We start from the raw sequence: 16547 nt of genomic DNA, 5'->3' as shown, positions 1-16547 counted from the left end.
GTGCCTGACCATGCTTGTGAGGGCGTGGTCAGAGTGATGTAGTGTGACTGCGTTTGCCTTTTCGGTTTCTCTTAGCTGCAGGCTGTACAGATGACTACCACGCCGGCTGGCTAGGTTGCTCTGTAAGTAAGGCTTTTCCCTATTAAATACCCTTATAGTTCTACCTGACTACATATTGGTAATTTCCCACTGTATTTTTGTGGATTTCCACAGTGTCCGTTGTTATATCCCCAATTTCGTTTCTGATTTTGTTAATTAGCATGCTCTCTCTCTGCCTTTTGGTTAGTTTGGCTAGAGGTTTGTCTATCTTGTTGATCTTCTCAAAGAACCAACTCTTTGTTTCATTGATTCTTTGTAATGTTTTCCTAGTTTCTACTTTAATGATTTCAGCTCTCAGGTTGATTATTTCCTGGCATCTACTCCTCCTTGGTGAGTTTGCTTCTTTTTGCTCTAGTGCTTTCAGTTGTTCCGTCAGTTTTCTAATGTGACTTTTCTCTAGTTTATTCATGTGGGCCCTTAATGCTATGAACTTCCCTCTTAGCACTGCTTTCAGAGTGTCTCATAAGTTTGAGTATGTTGTGTCTGCATTCTCATTAGATTCTAGGAAGTCTTTGATTTGTTTTTTATTTCTTCCTCAACCCAGGAATGGTGCAATTGGGTGTTATTCATTTTCCAAAAGTTTGCAGGTTTTCTGCCATTTGTATTGTTGCTGAATTCTAGCTTTAATGCATGGTGGTCTGATAAGATTCAGGTTTTTTTTTTAATTCTTTTGTAACTATGGAGGTTTGCTTTGTTGCCTACTATGTGGTCAATTTTAGAGAAGGTGCCATGTGATGCTGAGAAGAAGGTATATTCTTTTGTGTTTGGATGGAATGCTCTATAGTTATCTGTTAACCCCAGTTGGGTCATAACTTCTTTCTGGTCCTTTGTTTCTTTGTTAAGTTTCTGTCTGGTGGTCCTGTCTAGTGGTGTGAGGGAGGTGTTGAAGTCTCCTACTATAAGTGTGTGTGGTTTTATGTGTGGTTTGATCTTTAGTAATGTTTTTTTCACAAATGTGGGTGCCTTCATATTTGGAGCATAGATGTTCAGGATTGAGATTTCATCTTGATGGACTTTTCCTTTGATGAGTATGAAATGCCCTTCTTCATCTCTTTTGATTGATTTTAGTTTAAAGTCCAATTTGTTAGATATTAGGATTGTTACACCGGCTTGTTTCTTGAAGCCATTTGATTGGAAAATCTTTTCCCATCCTTTTACTCTGAGGTATCGCCTGTCTTTGAAGTTGAGGTGTGTTTCTAGTTAACAGCAGAAGGATGGATTCTGTCTTCGTATCCATTCTGTTAGCCTATATCTTTTTATGGGTATGTTAAGACCATTGACATTTAGGGATATTAATGTCCATTGTTCGTTGGTTCTTGTTTGTTTTGGATTTATTGTTGGTGGTGTTATTTTGTGGATTTTGCCCTCCTGCTTCTTTTTGTGTTTGGCAAAATTAGATTATCTATTGCCTGTGTTTTTCTGCATGTAGTTATGTTCTTTGGGTTGGAGTTTTCCTTCCAGAACCTTCTGTAGTGCTAGATTTGTGGATATGTATTGTTTAAATCTGTTTTTGCCATGGAATATCTTGTTTTCTCCATCTGTAATGATTGAAAGTTTTGCTGGGTACAGTAGTCTGGGTTGACATCCATGCTCCCTTAGAACTTGTAGGGTATCTATCCAAGACCTTCTGGCTTTCAGAGTTTCCATTGAGAAGTCGGGTGTGATTCTAATTGGTTTGCCTCTATATGTTACTTGGCCTTTTTCCTTTGCAGCTCTTAATATTTACTCTTTATTCTGTAGATTTGGGGTTTTGATTATTATGTGTTGGGGGGACTTCTTTTTGTGGTCCAGTCTGTTTGGTGTTCTATAAGCTTCTTGTACTTTCATAGGCATATCTTTCTGTAGGGAAGTTTTCTTCTATGATTTTGTTGAATATGTTTTCAGTAACTTTGAGCAGTGTTTCTTCACCTTCTTTTACACCTATTATTCTTAGGTTTGGTCTTTTCACGGTGTCCCATATTTCCTGGATATTTTGTGTTAGGGATTTGTTGGACTTGAGGTTTCTTTTGGGTGATGAATGTATATCCTCTAGCGAGTCTTCAGTAGCTGAGATTCTCTCTTCTGTCTCTTGGATTCTATTAGTTATACTCACATCTTTAGATCCTGATCGTTTATCCGGTCTTTCCATTTCCAGCATCGCCTCATTCTGTGTTTTCTTTATTGTGTCTAGTTCACCTTCCGTGCTTTGTTCTGTTTCAAGAACTTCCTTCACTTGTTTGGTTGTTTTATCTTGGGTTTCTTTAGCTTCTTTAAGAGATTTGTTTATTTCTTGAATTTTTTGGTTTGTCTTTTCCTCCATTTCGTGTAATTTTTTGCTTGCTTTTTCTTCTATTTCTTTAAGGGATTTTCTTGTTTCCTCTTTGAAGGTCTCTATCATCTTGCTGAGATAATTTTTGAGGTCCATCTCTTCTTCATGCACTATGTTGGGCTTTTCAGGTCTTGCTGGAGTGGAGTCCCTAGATTCTAGTGCTGTCATATTGGTCTTTCTGTTGTTGAGCGAGTTCTTATTCTGTCTTCTTCCCATATCTTTTTCCAGTGAGTGCAGGTAGCATCTCTGTATCTCCTCTTGTTATGCTGTAGTGTGTGGGGGCCAGGAATTCAATGTCCAAATCTATAGATGGTCTTGCCTCTCCTCGTAGTCTCCTCACTCTGAAGGAGTTAGGCCTCCATAGTGGCCGGGTGTTTGGGGATGGGACAGGAAGTAAGAGTGGGGTGTTTCCATGCTCTGGGGGTTCCTCACTGCCTGGGCAGGTATACTCCAAGCAGTAGCAGGTCCAGGGAGATCAGGATGGATGGGGCTTTGATAGGGAGTTGGGTAAGAGCGGTCTATCACTCACCTCCTGGCAGGTCGGTCACCGGGAATGGAGGGAAGAGTGGACTGTACCCAGATTTAGGGAGCTCCTCCCTGCCTGGGGGTTTCTGTTTCAAGCAGGGACAAGCCTGGAGGGATCTGGGTGAATGGTGCTTAGGACAGGAGTTGGGTAAAAGCAGGGGGTCACTCACCTGGTCTGTGATGAGTCGGCAGAAAGGGAAGGAAGAATGGCCTGTACCCAGATTCAGGGAGATCCTCCCTGCCTGGGCATGTCTGTTTCAAGCAGGGACAAGCCTGGAGGGATCTGGGTGAATGGCGCTTAGGACAGGAGTTGGGTAAAAGCAGGGGGTAGCTCACCTGGTCTGTGATGAGTTGGCAGAAAGGGAAGGAAGAGTGGCCTATACCCAGATTCAGGGAGCTCCTCCCGGCCTGGCATGTCTGTTTCAAGCAGGGACAAGCCTGGAGGGATCTGGGTGAATGGTGCTTAGGACAGAAGATGGGTAAAAGCAGGGGGTTGCTCACCTGGTCTGTGATGAGTCGGCGGAAAGGGCAATGGAGGAAATCTTACAAAAAGGGGCAGATCTTGTTCTTGGGAAGGAATTTTGCTTTCATATTTTTCAAAATTCATTTTAGTTAGAATTACTTTTTATTTATTTCCTGTTCCTATGTTAAAAATTCATGTTATATGGAGCATTCATACAAAGTCTCTTTTAACTTTATTAAGCATACGTAAAAGGATAAAATTGATTTTGCTATAGATATTTGAGGTACTACTTATTTACTTCTTCATAAAGTTAATTTAATTTCTATGGTGTTTTGCATAAGAAATATGCCAAACATACTTTTGTATTTGAGTACTTAACTTCAGTTGTAGCATTGTTAGGATATGCACCCTTTTGAGAGAAAGTATATCACTGGAGCAGAGATTTGAGGGCTTATAACCTCACACAACTACCATTGCCTTTTCTATAGTTTCTCTGTGTTTGAGATGTGATCCTTCAAGCATTTCCCCTGCCATAATGGACTCTTATATCTCTGGAACAAGAGTTCCTTTTGAACTGCAAAGCCCACCTTTGCCTTTAATACAAAAATGTTTTATAAGAAAATTGTCCTTTAAAAATTTAAAGCTAATACTCTATGCTAGTGTATAGTGTGAATGAAGGATATTCATTTCTTTCCTTCTAGTGTATGACTATTTTGCACGCACACATATACATATACACATACATACATATATACATATATGCCAAGAAAGTAACAGAGTTTCATTGAGGAATCCAACTTTCAGATCAACAAATACTGAATTAATGCAGTCACCATAAGGTGACTCTCCATCCTTACTATACATTAGAATCATCTGGAGAGCTTTTACAAAGTACTGATTTTCCCCCAGGCTTATCACTAGAGATTTTTCTTTCATTGGGCCAGGGGAAGAACCAATTGTTTTAATGAAAGAACCTCAAGTGATTACTGCTGTCTGACTGAGTAACATTGCTGTACAGAGAAAAAATAGCTTAAAGCCTTCAGGACCAGAGAATGTACCTTTCAGAGGAGAGGAAAGAGTGGTTATCTAATGATGTCTTTGGTTAAAACATGCCTTTGGGCCATTTTCTGATCATTCATTTAAAATTTCCATTCCTAATATTTACCCTCTAATTTTTGTATTTATCTTTGTTCTGTTTCTATCCATCTAATTTTCTATCTAGACTATAGATACCATAGGAATAGATTTCATTTAAGTTAGATACTCAAATGTCAATACACTTAGGAATCATCAAAGATCTTGTTAAAATGGAGATTCTGACTTTGTATAGTACACGTTTTTAATTTATATGTACTTTCCCATGGTGTATGGATCTCACCTTGAGTAGCAAAGCTACCTTAATGTTCAATTCCTTATTTTTTATATTTATTCATAGTATATGCATGTAGATGCTCATGAAGGCCAGTAATCAGCAACAGATCACTGGGAACTAGTTTAAAAGTGATCATGACATCCAACCAACTGAAAATGGAGTTACAGAAAGTTGGAATGCACCTCATGTTGGTGCTGCGAAATGATCTGGGGTCTTCTGAAATAACAGAACATATTTTTAAATGCTGAGACATGTCTCCAGTCCCTAAATTTGCCTTTATTGAAAAATTTTATAAGAGAATTATCATTTAAAAATTGAAACCTGTTTTCTTGTTGTCTTGTAGCGTGCCTGAAGGTTATTCATTACTTTCATTATAGTGGATAAATATTTCACACACACACATACACACACACACACACACACACACACACACACACACACACACACACAAACACACACACACCATATATTTAACATGTTCTTTATTTGCACTACCATTCATATCTTACAATTAGGCTCTATGTTGTGCAATGCAGTAGACATTTTTGAGTTAGGAAAAATTTAACTTGGTGAACAGGAGAGTGTTATTTTATTTTAGGATGTGTGTTTTATCAATATATGGAAAGATGTAAAATCAGTCTCTATTGATATATTTTTGTTATTGTTTTTAATAAACACTTCCTAGATTAAAATTGTGTGTACTTTTTATTAAATTGGCAGTATATCCACTATTAACTATCTATTTTGAAATGATGGATGTCGTGTTGGGAAATTATTAATTTACATCATTTGATATTAAAACAATAGGATGTTGTATAATAAAACCTCATTGCACTAAGCACAAAGTGATTTTCTCTAAAAGGAACAATCTTAAAATAATCATATTTTATGGGCAAACATGATTTCACATTTCTTAGGAATAAAATCTGAACACAAAAGTCATTATTGTACCATTTTGACAATTCATAATTTTAAATAGCTATAAATATGCTGATAAACATGATAAACATTCATGGAACACTAGCCAGAATTTAATAACTCCTGGAAAGGAGCATTAGGGAACAGTAGTACAGAAAACATGGTTTTGGATAAAGAAACTTATAAAATTTATTTCACACTATAGGATATACCAAATCCATTGTCATCATTAAACTGTAGGCACAAAATTATTTAAATTATTATTTATAAAGAGGACCCAGCAAAACAGTGAATTTGTATTCATTTGGGGCTGATATTGATCTCATATACATGTATGTCACATTAATATATTACCTATCAATAGTATAATAATAGAAATCTCATATAATTAAATCATTAATAAATAATAAATCAACATTAATAATAAAATATAATTAATAAATATTATCTATTCTGATACACGTAGCATGAGAAGGAAGAAAGTACTTGGGCAAAAGAGATACTTTTAGTTTTGAGAAGGACACTGTTATGACTTACTATTAATTAAACAGAAAGGAGATGTTCATTTCTGGAGCTGGAATTAACCTTAGTGATTTGCTTTATGAGAACCAAGAGAAGAGAGCCAGGCCCTTCTGCCCTACTGAGTAATCAAACCGTGTGTGTGTGTGTGTGTGTGTGTGTGTGTGTGTGTGTGTGTGTGTGTGTGATGCATTTAGAAGTTATCAGGGGATGTTGTGTGGAAGACTTTAGAAGGTTTAGAAGAAGGAAATGATTTTATTTTATTTTACTATAGTCTCAAAAAGTAAAAGATTACTTTGTTTTAAAAAAGGGACAGCTAGCCTGGCGTTGGTGTTGCACGACTTTTATTCCAGCACTCGGGAGGCAGAGGCAGGTAGATCTCTGTGAGTTCAAGACCAGCCTGGTCTACAAGAGGTAGTTCCAGGACAGCTTCCAAAGCCACAGAGAAACCCTGTCTTGAAAAACCAAAAAAAAGAGAGAGAGAGACAGCTAAAATAAAAAAAAGCAAAGACAGTTTATGCTGGAGAGGATGTGGAGAAAAGGGAACACTCCTCCACTGCTGGTGGGAGTGCCAACTTGTACAGCCACTTGGCAAATTACTAGAGCGATTCCTCAGGAAAATAGGAATCAGTCTACCACAAAATCCAGCAATTCTATTCTTAGGCATATACTCCAAAGAAGCACATTCATACAATATATCTGTTCAGTGATATTCATAGCAGCATTATTTGTAATAGGCATAACCTGTAAGCAACCTAGATGCCCCTCAAGTGGAGAATGGATAGAAAAATGTGGTACATTTATGCAGTGGAGTCCTACTCAGCAGGGGGAAAATGGAATCTTGAAATTCACAGGCAAATGGATGGAACAAGAAGAAACCATCCTGAGTGAGGTAACCCAGTCACAAAAAGACAAGCATGGTATGTACTCACTCATACATGGATTTTCCACATAGAGCAAAGGATTACCAGCCTACAATCCACACCATCAGACAAGCTAGGAAACAAGGACTCTAAGAGAGACATACATGTTCCCTCTTAGAAGAGGAAAGGGACAAGATCTCCTAAGCAAATTAGAAGGAGGGGGAGGGGAGAGGGAGTGAGGAGAATGAGACAGGTAGAAGAGGATGGGTGAAGAGGATATGAGAGAGCAGGATGGTTGAGTTGTGGGGAAGAATAGAGGAGAGCAAGTTAAGAGATACCATAATAGAGGGAGCCATTATAAGTTTAAAGAGAAATCAGGCACTAGGGACATGTCTGGAGATCTACAAAGATAATACCATATAACAATTTAAGCAACAGAGCAGAGTCTACCTTACATGCCCTACCCTGATAATGAGATTGAAGACTAACTTATATGCCATCCTATAGCCTTCATCCATCATCTGGTGGAAGTAAAAGCAGACACCCACAGCTCAGCATGGCACTGAACTGGAATCAAGTTGCTGACAGGGAAGAGTGATGGGCAAACGGGTCAAGACCATGCTGGTGAAACCCACAGAAATAGTTGACCTGAAAAAGGGGGTGCTCTTGCTCCCCAGACTTATAGCTGGGGAAACCAGCATGGGACTGTTCCAGACCCCATGAACGTGGGTGTATGTGAGGAGGTCTTGGAAATGTATGGGGCCTCTTGTAGTAGATCAGTACTTATCCCTATCATAGGAGTGGACTTTGGGAGCCCACTCCACATAGAGGTATACACCCTGAGCCTAGACACACGGGGGTGGGCCTAGGCCCTATCCCAAAGGATATGACAGACTCTGAAGACCCGCTATGGAATGCCTCACCTTCCCTGGGGATCAGAAAGGGTATAAGATAGGTAGGGTGTTTGGGGACGGAGGGGAGAAGGGGAAGGAGAGGGGTCTTCGATTCACATGTAAAACAATTTTGTTTCTAATTTAAATAAAAAAATGGATAAACAAAGAGATTACACAGTTACTTACTTAGGACCCTATGCAGGGCTTCTTGTATCCTATTATTAGGACACATAACTAGTATCTCATTCTGTAATTCTACAATTCTAGAATGTTCCATGTTGGAATGGAGCATCAATTACCATATTAGTATAGAGAAAGGGCAATAAGCTTGACAAATATTTCAAAATCAATGTTAATTCTTTTGATGTCCCTTTTCTGTTTAGGAGCTCTTGAATTTCTACTGCTCTAAACAACTGTCTCTTCACTGTTAACACTGTCTCTACTTACTTTCCCCTTCTGATCACCTGTCTGCCATCATATATTTTATGCCCCTCAACTACCTTATTATCGTGTGCTTGCAACCTTCCAACTAATGTTAATTTCTTTTTCATTGGCCTGTGAATTTCTTCTGATAAAGGGCTATGTTATTCATTTCTGTGTTCTCTCTGCCTTCCCAATAGTTAGCATGAGGTAGTTGACAACAAAGAGGAAAAAGACATTTGAAATAAATATCCAAAGGAAAATGACAGTTATTTGTACATAAATTCATGAAGGGTATCATCAAGGAGAGGTGCAAAATAAGGCATAGGATGAATATATATCTATACATGTATAAACATATCACAATAAACAAGGCATTTTATATGATATTTATATTCTAAGGAAATGTAAGTGCCATTTAATTTAAATATATTTTCACAATATATGACGTGAGAAGATATAAGAGTATTCTTCAAACAACAGCTCAGCTTATTTTCACTTAGGTGTTGTGAGAATTTAGTCATTTTATAACACTACAAGTTGTATTTTTATAACTGCTATAATAAAACAATTAGGCTCTCGCTGAAAGCATTTATTTTTCCTCTTTACTTTCACTAGCCCCATTCATTCCAGGTATTACATTACAATGAATTCTCCCAATGACGATCAAGATCGTGGGCAAACACTATTTTTTGGCATATGGAAAAGCCGGCATGTTCCACCATTTATTTCATTCTTTGATAAGGGGCAAGCACGCTATGACAGAATTTCCATCAACCAATTAGTCTGAGTGGCCATATGGGGGTAGGACTTCTGCCAGTCCCAGTCTTATTGGGAGAAAAGGACACAAATAAACCTTTATTTTAGCATCAATTAGAATTTTGATACAATTTTATATAGCTGTAAATTTTTCTCCAACTCAGAAAATACAGATGCATGGAATATTATATGTTATATATTTTCTTGTATTTCAATTGCTTCTAATGTTTGCTTATATATACAATACTATGATGACTAGTGTATGCATATCTTTCAGAAAATTATGATATTTACCTTAAGAACAAAATCCTAGACATTAAATTAGAGGATTTTAAAGTTTTGTATTTTATAAATTTTCTCTCCAGGAAGGTAGCATTAATTAGACATACTACACTGTTGGGGAATATTAATTTAAAGTGTGACTTTTGTTTATGCTGTATTTGTTTAACTCTGTGAAGTTGTGTTATTGTCTGTGTCTGAATCACCTGGTGGTCCTAATGAAGAAAGGAATGCCCAATAGTTATTCATGAACAAGGATAGTTGGAGCTGGCAGGTAGAGAGTATAAACAGAATGAGATATGAGAAGGCAGAGCAACAAGAGAAGACGGAGATGCCAACATCAAGGGCCAGCCACCCAGCCACCCCAACAGCCACAGAGTAAGAAGGGAAGTAATATATACAGAAGAAAGAAAAATCCCAGAGGAAAAGGTAGACCGATTAATTTAAGTTAAGCAAAGCTGTCTAGCAATCAGCCAAGATAAGTCTGGGCACTCATAAATAAGAATAAGCTTCCGTGAGTGATTAATTTGGGAGCTGGGTGGAGGGCCCCACCCAAAGAGCCAAAAAGTAAGGGCAAATCAAATACATCATTCAATACAACACACACACACACACACACACAGAGAGAGAGAGAGAGAGAGAGAGAGAGAGAGAGAGAGAGAGAGAGAGAGAGAGAGAGAGAGAGAGAGCACAGTCTTTGATATAATCATGAAGCTATGAAACTACTTACGAATCTGGTATGTAAAAGTACATTGGCTTCAAATAGGATTCACTATAGTAAAAAGATTTAATACCGACATGGCCATTAACATCATTTCTTAATGAACCACCATATAGTGATCTGAACTTTCCTAAATATATAGCTATTCAGTACCATAACTTTTGGAAACACTTCAGTGATTAATTTGTCATCATACACACACACACACACACACACACACACACACACACACACACACACACACATATATATATAATATATATATATATATATATATTATAGCTTTGATATTTCTGTACATTTCTATACTGTGAGAAAAGAGTAACACGTGATAGATGATTTTCCTTAAATATAGTACCTTATTTGGAGAGCTCATTAGGTAGCTTCTACTCATGAAAAATAATTCTTTCTGATTCTCTACCACATTCCACACAAATTACTGAAGGAATAGCATGCTTAGAATTGGTGAGGTAAAGAGTGGATATATTCAATTAAAATAAGAGACCTTATTTTGTGGCTACCCACAGAGACAGCTGACCTGAGGTATTGGGAGCTCACTAACTCCAAACAGAGTTCCAGGGAATCTGCATGGGACTGAACTTGGCCCTCTGAATGTATGTGACATTTGTGTGGCATGGGCATTCTGTGAGGCCAGTGATAATGGGACTAGGAATTATCCCTAACTCTTGAACTTTTTTTTTTGAGCCCATTCTTTTTGGAGGGATACCTTATTTAATCAAGATACAGGAGAATGGACTTGTTCCTGTCTCAAAGAGATGTGCCAGACTTCATTGACTCCCCAAGGGAAGCCTCACCCTCTCTGAGGAGTGGAAACGAGATTGGGGGAGGAATGTAGGGACAGTGGGAGGGGGAAGAGTGGCAACTGGAATTGGTATGCGAAATGACAAAAGATTGTTTTAAAATAAAATATATAAAGAAATTAAATAGGAGATATTGATGAAACTATATTCTAAATGTCTAGGTACATATAAATTATTCCACAATTGCATGGAAATAAATGAAGAATGAAATAAAGGTAAAATAAGGAGGGTTAAAATTAACATAATATATATTTAGAAAAATGATGAACAGAAGCATCCACTTATTAAACCTCCTTCTTCTAAAGTGAATGTAAAGTAATGAAAAAGATTAAAGAAACACATACTGTAAGGTTTCAAGACCAGGGCTTTTAGTCTCGTAAAAATTCCTTGATCAATTTAAATATCCAGTTATTATTTTTCTTCAATAAAAGTAAATTTGACTAAAAATCATTCATTTAACAGTCATTAAGCATCTTCATGCAAGTTTGTATGATGGTTGATGTCACAAACACACTGGGAAAGAACAGTTCATCAGGAGAGACACATGTGAAATCAAATAGAATTTTTGATAGAGATGCATTAAAGATTAGGTCAGAAAAGGCAAGGGAGCAGAGAAGCATTCTCACTGAGGCATTAGAGGAAGTTTCCAATGATGAATAAGATATCAATATGAAGAGGAAGAAAAAATTATATTTTTATATTTATGAAATGCTAAACATAAACACTTGAAAATAAAACACATGAAAATTTACACATTGCCTCTTGAGGAGGTAGTTGCGCTCAGTGTCTATGAGCTGAATTTGCATAGTAGCTATGTTCCAAACATTTTGACTCTATAATTTGTCTAAATTAATTGGTTCAAAGAATTAAAGAGATTTATTACGTTAAAGTCAAGTTAACTTAACTTTTTATCAAGAAGACAAGCTGGTCAGTAATGATACATGCCCTTAATTCTAGCACACAGGAGGTTGAGGCAGGGTTTTTCTGATTTGAGGCCAGGCTGTTTACAGGGCAAGTTCCAGGCCAGCCAGGTATATACAGAGAAACCCTGCCTTGAATACTAATCAAAGAAGAAAAGAACAACAAAAAGAAGAAAGGAAAAAGAAAAAGAACATAGTTATCTTATGTTGTATAAACAGAAACATTAAAAATAATAATTCAAAAATATTTTTTATGTCCCTAGACCTGGGAAGGGAAGAATTTCACCTCTAAGCCCTCCTGGTACTTCTGGCTTCTAGCAGTTGTGCACTATTATGGTGAGTGAGATCAGGTGGTGAAATGGGAGAGAGAGAGAGAGAGAGAGAGAGAGAGAGAGAATAATGTGTTGGAAAAATCAGCATATCTGAAGAGGCAAGGATATTGAGTATCAGGCTGAGGTAGGTGGCTTCCTTGCCAATCAGGACCATGGGAATGTCTGGGTCTGGGCTCCTGCCAAAGGCTATGACTTGATCCCTAGGCCTGATGCACTTTGAAGGGTCTGTGTTGATGTATGTGGCTCCTGTTATCACTGACGGCCCTGTGGTTGCCAAGAGTCTGGGCCTCTAACTGTTACCCAGTTTATATAAAAGGGATCTGCCCCCATAGGGGCATTGCCGATCCAGGATTACTGTGCTGCCACACAGGAGATGGTGACATCTGCCCCAGAGTGCAGCTAGAGGTCATGTCTGGGTCTGTAGCCCTGCTACAAATGATGTCTGTGTTGACATCTATGGCTCCTGTTGCCACAGAGGTCCACATTCCACACTCACACTGGGACCATACACACCAAGGTGCCTGGTGATGCCCCCTGTGGCTATGGTGTCAATAGATCCTAAACTGCAGTTGTGGGACATATCTGGCTCCATGGTCCTATTGCAGGCAGGGTCTGTGTTCATGTCTCTGGCTCCTGTTACCATCAAAGTCTGAACAGATTCCCTGATCTAGGCTACCATCTGGGGACACTGTTGGCTTTTGGGGGCTACATTGACACTTGGGCCATGCTGATCTGGAAGATTTGCAGTGCTAATTAGGGCCACAATGACATCTCTGCTTGGCTGTTACCAAGGACCTTCCTTGCCTGTGGTTCTGCCACAGCCTAAGTCTGTGCTGATGTCTGTGGCCTATGTTGCACCAAAGGCCTTCTTGATGCCCAATGGCTGTGTGGCTGCCAGGCCTATGCAGACTTAAATAATGTGTGCTGTCATGTAAGGCCAGGAAATTGTATGGGCCTGAGATTTGGCTGGGGACATGTCTGGATCACTGTACCTGCCTTAGACAGGACCTATGATGATGTCCAAGGCTCCTGTTGCCATCAAAAGGAGTATAGATATCCATGTCTGGGAACTGAGCCCAGCCTGGTGCCATGGGGTATTCGACGGGCATGCTGCCATTGTGTCCATGCCAATGTAAGTGAATTGCATTGCCAACTAGGACCATGATGACATGTGACCTGAGCCACTGACAAGGACCATGTTTGGGTCCATGGACCAATAACAACTGGAGTCTGTATTGATGTCCATGGCCTGTAGCATCACTAAAGGTCACACAGACATAAGGTGCCTGGGAAACCTCTTAGGGGCAGGTATTGAGCCTCTGCCAGGGCCATTTAGATCTGAGTAGCCTGCACTGCCACCGAGTTTCATGGTGTTGTCCTGGCCTGGGTTGCTTCCAGGGAACATGTCTGGGTTCATGGCCCTATGGCAGCAGTGGTCTGTGTTGATGTCTGTGGATCCTGTTACCACCAAATCAGTGAGGCTAGGGCTACACAGAGTTGGTCCTGCCGCTCACAGGCTAAAGCTCTAGGGAGAACTGGCCCAGCCCCTTACTATCTGCTGCACACTGGAGATGGTTTCCTGCAACTCCCCAGGGCCATATAGTAGAACTGTCCCTGCTGAAGTGGTATAGGTGAGCAAGCTTTGAAACTGAGAGAGTGAGAGAACTAACCCCTGTTCTTTCACATGGTCACATGTGTAAGGGAGAGATATCTAATTGCTCCTTGCCATGGCAGGAAAAACTATTCCCAGCGTGTTGAGAGTGGGAGAACTGATCCTGCTTGCACTGTCTGCAGCACTCGGGAGAGTGGGCCTTGCACTTAGCTGGGGCAGCATAATAGAGCTGTCCCAATTGATGGGGACACAGTTGATCTAGCAGTGCAAATGAACATGGGATTCGGGTCTCACCCTTCAAGGGCCATAAGGTAGAGGTTGTGATGAAGAGATGACTCACTCTGCCCCTGGCTGTCTGTGGCTGATGGGAGAGCTGTCTCTGTGGTCAGGATAGTGGAAGAGTTGGCATTGCTCATATAGGCAGTAGCACTCAGGAGATCAGTACCTGCACCTTGCCTGGGCAAAACAGTGCAGCTCACCCTGTTGGTATGGGCAGAGTGAGCATTCCCAGGTTGCAAGACAGAAGAAGGATTGACCCTGCCCCCTTCATCTGCCATGTGGTAGCATGAGTGACGAAAAATGCCGTCCCTCTCCTCACCTCTTGCCAACTGCAGCAGGTTAGAAGGGCACAAGAGCAGAGCACTGGACCCTGCCCCTCACCAGCTGCAACACACAGAAGATCAGACCCTGCATCTCTTTTGTGCAGCACACTAGATCTGACCTGCTTGTTGGGGAAACAAGTGAACATGTCTGTGGATGTGAGAGCCGGAGAGCTGACCTTGCCCCCTCCCTCATGTGCCATGGGAAAGGAAGAGTAAGGCAAATATTCCTACCACCCCTTCCCACATGTGACAGGTGAGACAGTCAACCTTGGAGTCATGAGAATGGAAGCTGTGCCCCTCACAATGTTCAACAATCTGGAGAATGGACCCTGTACTTTTAATGGGCAATACAGTAGGTTGTTCTTGGTGTTGTATATGTGGGTGAACTGGCCCCAAGTGTGTGAGAGCAGGAAAACTGCCCCCTTTCTTTGCTGTCTGCTACATTGAGTGAAATAGCTATGGCAGTACTGGAGAGCTTGCCCAGATATTAACAATCAGGGAAATCTGGCAGGCCAACCAACTCAGCTACCATCCAGGCCCAGAAACAGGGCTATGAGTAAGCTCACCCCAATACCCACCTCATTTATGAATTGCTGGAGCATGTGTGGGGGCCAGACATACAGATTCAAAGATGCAGGATATCTATGACACAGGACAATGGGATATGCAAGAGGAGTCCCAGTGAGAGCCCCATATAGCAGAAGCCAGAGGCCTCAAACAATACCAATGATACTTTGCAATGAACTCTTACAAAAAAAGATGTGGGGATTGATATAATGTGTGATTCAATGGACGACAGTACAGCATCCACAGTGATATATTTTTTTTAAAATTGTTTTTGTTTTATCATTATGTTTTAGTGTTTTTTTAGTTTTTTTCAAGACAGGATTTCTCTGTATAGCTTTGGAGCCTACCCTGGCACTCGCTCTGGAGACCAGGCTGGCCTCGAACTCAAAGAAATCTGCTTGCTCTGCATCTTGAGTGCTGTGATTAAAGGTATGCACCACCAACGCCCGGATTATATTTTACTTTTATTTTTAAATTTTGTTTTAGGGAGGAGGGTGCAAGGGCAGAGGGCATAAGCAAAGGCACAGGGAGATAGATGAGTCAGATTGAGATACATTATGTGTAATCCATAAGAATCAATACAAGTTAAAAATAGTATATTAATAATGAAATAATTTCCCCACTAATGCATAAGCTAATAATTCTGATAATTCAGTTATTCTACTTACTTTTCCCAATATCTTTTGATCAAACAATGTGTGTTTATCTTTCTGTGTAGATATTATTTCCAACTTTGTGGACTTTTGGAACAAAATAAAATGAACCAGCAAGTCTTCAATATAAGAAATGTAATTTCCCTACATGATGGAAGCCAGAATGTGAAAGTTTCTGGGAGATTGAGTTTCTTGAGAGTCTGCATTAGTATGAGTATTGTACTCTCGCTCAAAAGACATAGTGGGCACTGATCCCCTCAAGACAGTACCACCTCCACTACTTAATTATCTCCAAATCTCACACATTGCAATACAGTTAACACATGAACTGTTAAGAATTTTGATAAATTATGGAAGGATGGCAAGTTTTTTATTTTCTCCAAAAGGATTCCATTAAAATTATTTATGGAGACCCTTTTTTGCTGTTCTTCTCATAGAAAAAATGTAAAAATCTATTATACTTCTTTATTGGAATTTTTATAAGTGAGCATTCCCCTTCCATGTAAACAAATGTCTAACACTGCAGCTGTGAAAAACATGGAGATTCTCTCTGTGAGTGCTATTCCCACCTATGCTGGGAAGAGCGCGAAACTCAGGATATCTTTCTCTCAGACAGACCAAATGGTGAGACATCACTTCACATATATGTCTTACAAGAATGAGGTCCACCACTGCATAAGCTGAGTCAATAGTGTGTTTCCAACTGAAGCCTTCAGGAGTTTCTTCCCACTGTTTCTTGGGAACTCGTGCAGCCTGGACTTTTTGGGCATTTTTTGTTCTGCACTTGGCTGACAGTTCAGGCTGACTCTAAGTGCTGAGTTCTTTCTTGCTGAGGCACCATAGGCCTTGTCCATGGGAAATACACTGTACATCAACGGGATCCTTCTGGTTATTCTTCTTG

The sequence above is a fragment of the Cricetulus griseus genome, unplaced genomic scaffold (genome assembly GCF_003668045.3).
Source record: "Cricetulus griseus strain 17A/GY unplaced genomic scaffold, alternate assembly CriGri-PICRH-1.0 unplaced_scaffold_5, whole genome shotgun sequence".
Taxonomy (NCBI): Eukaryota; Metazoa; Chordata; class Mammalia; order Rodentia; family Cricetidae; genus Cricetulus; species Cricetulus griseus.
This window is presented reverse-complemented; position numbering follows the sequence as displayed.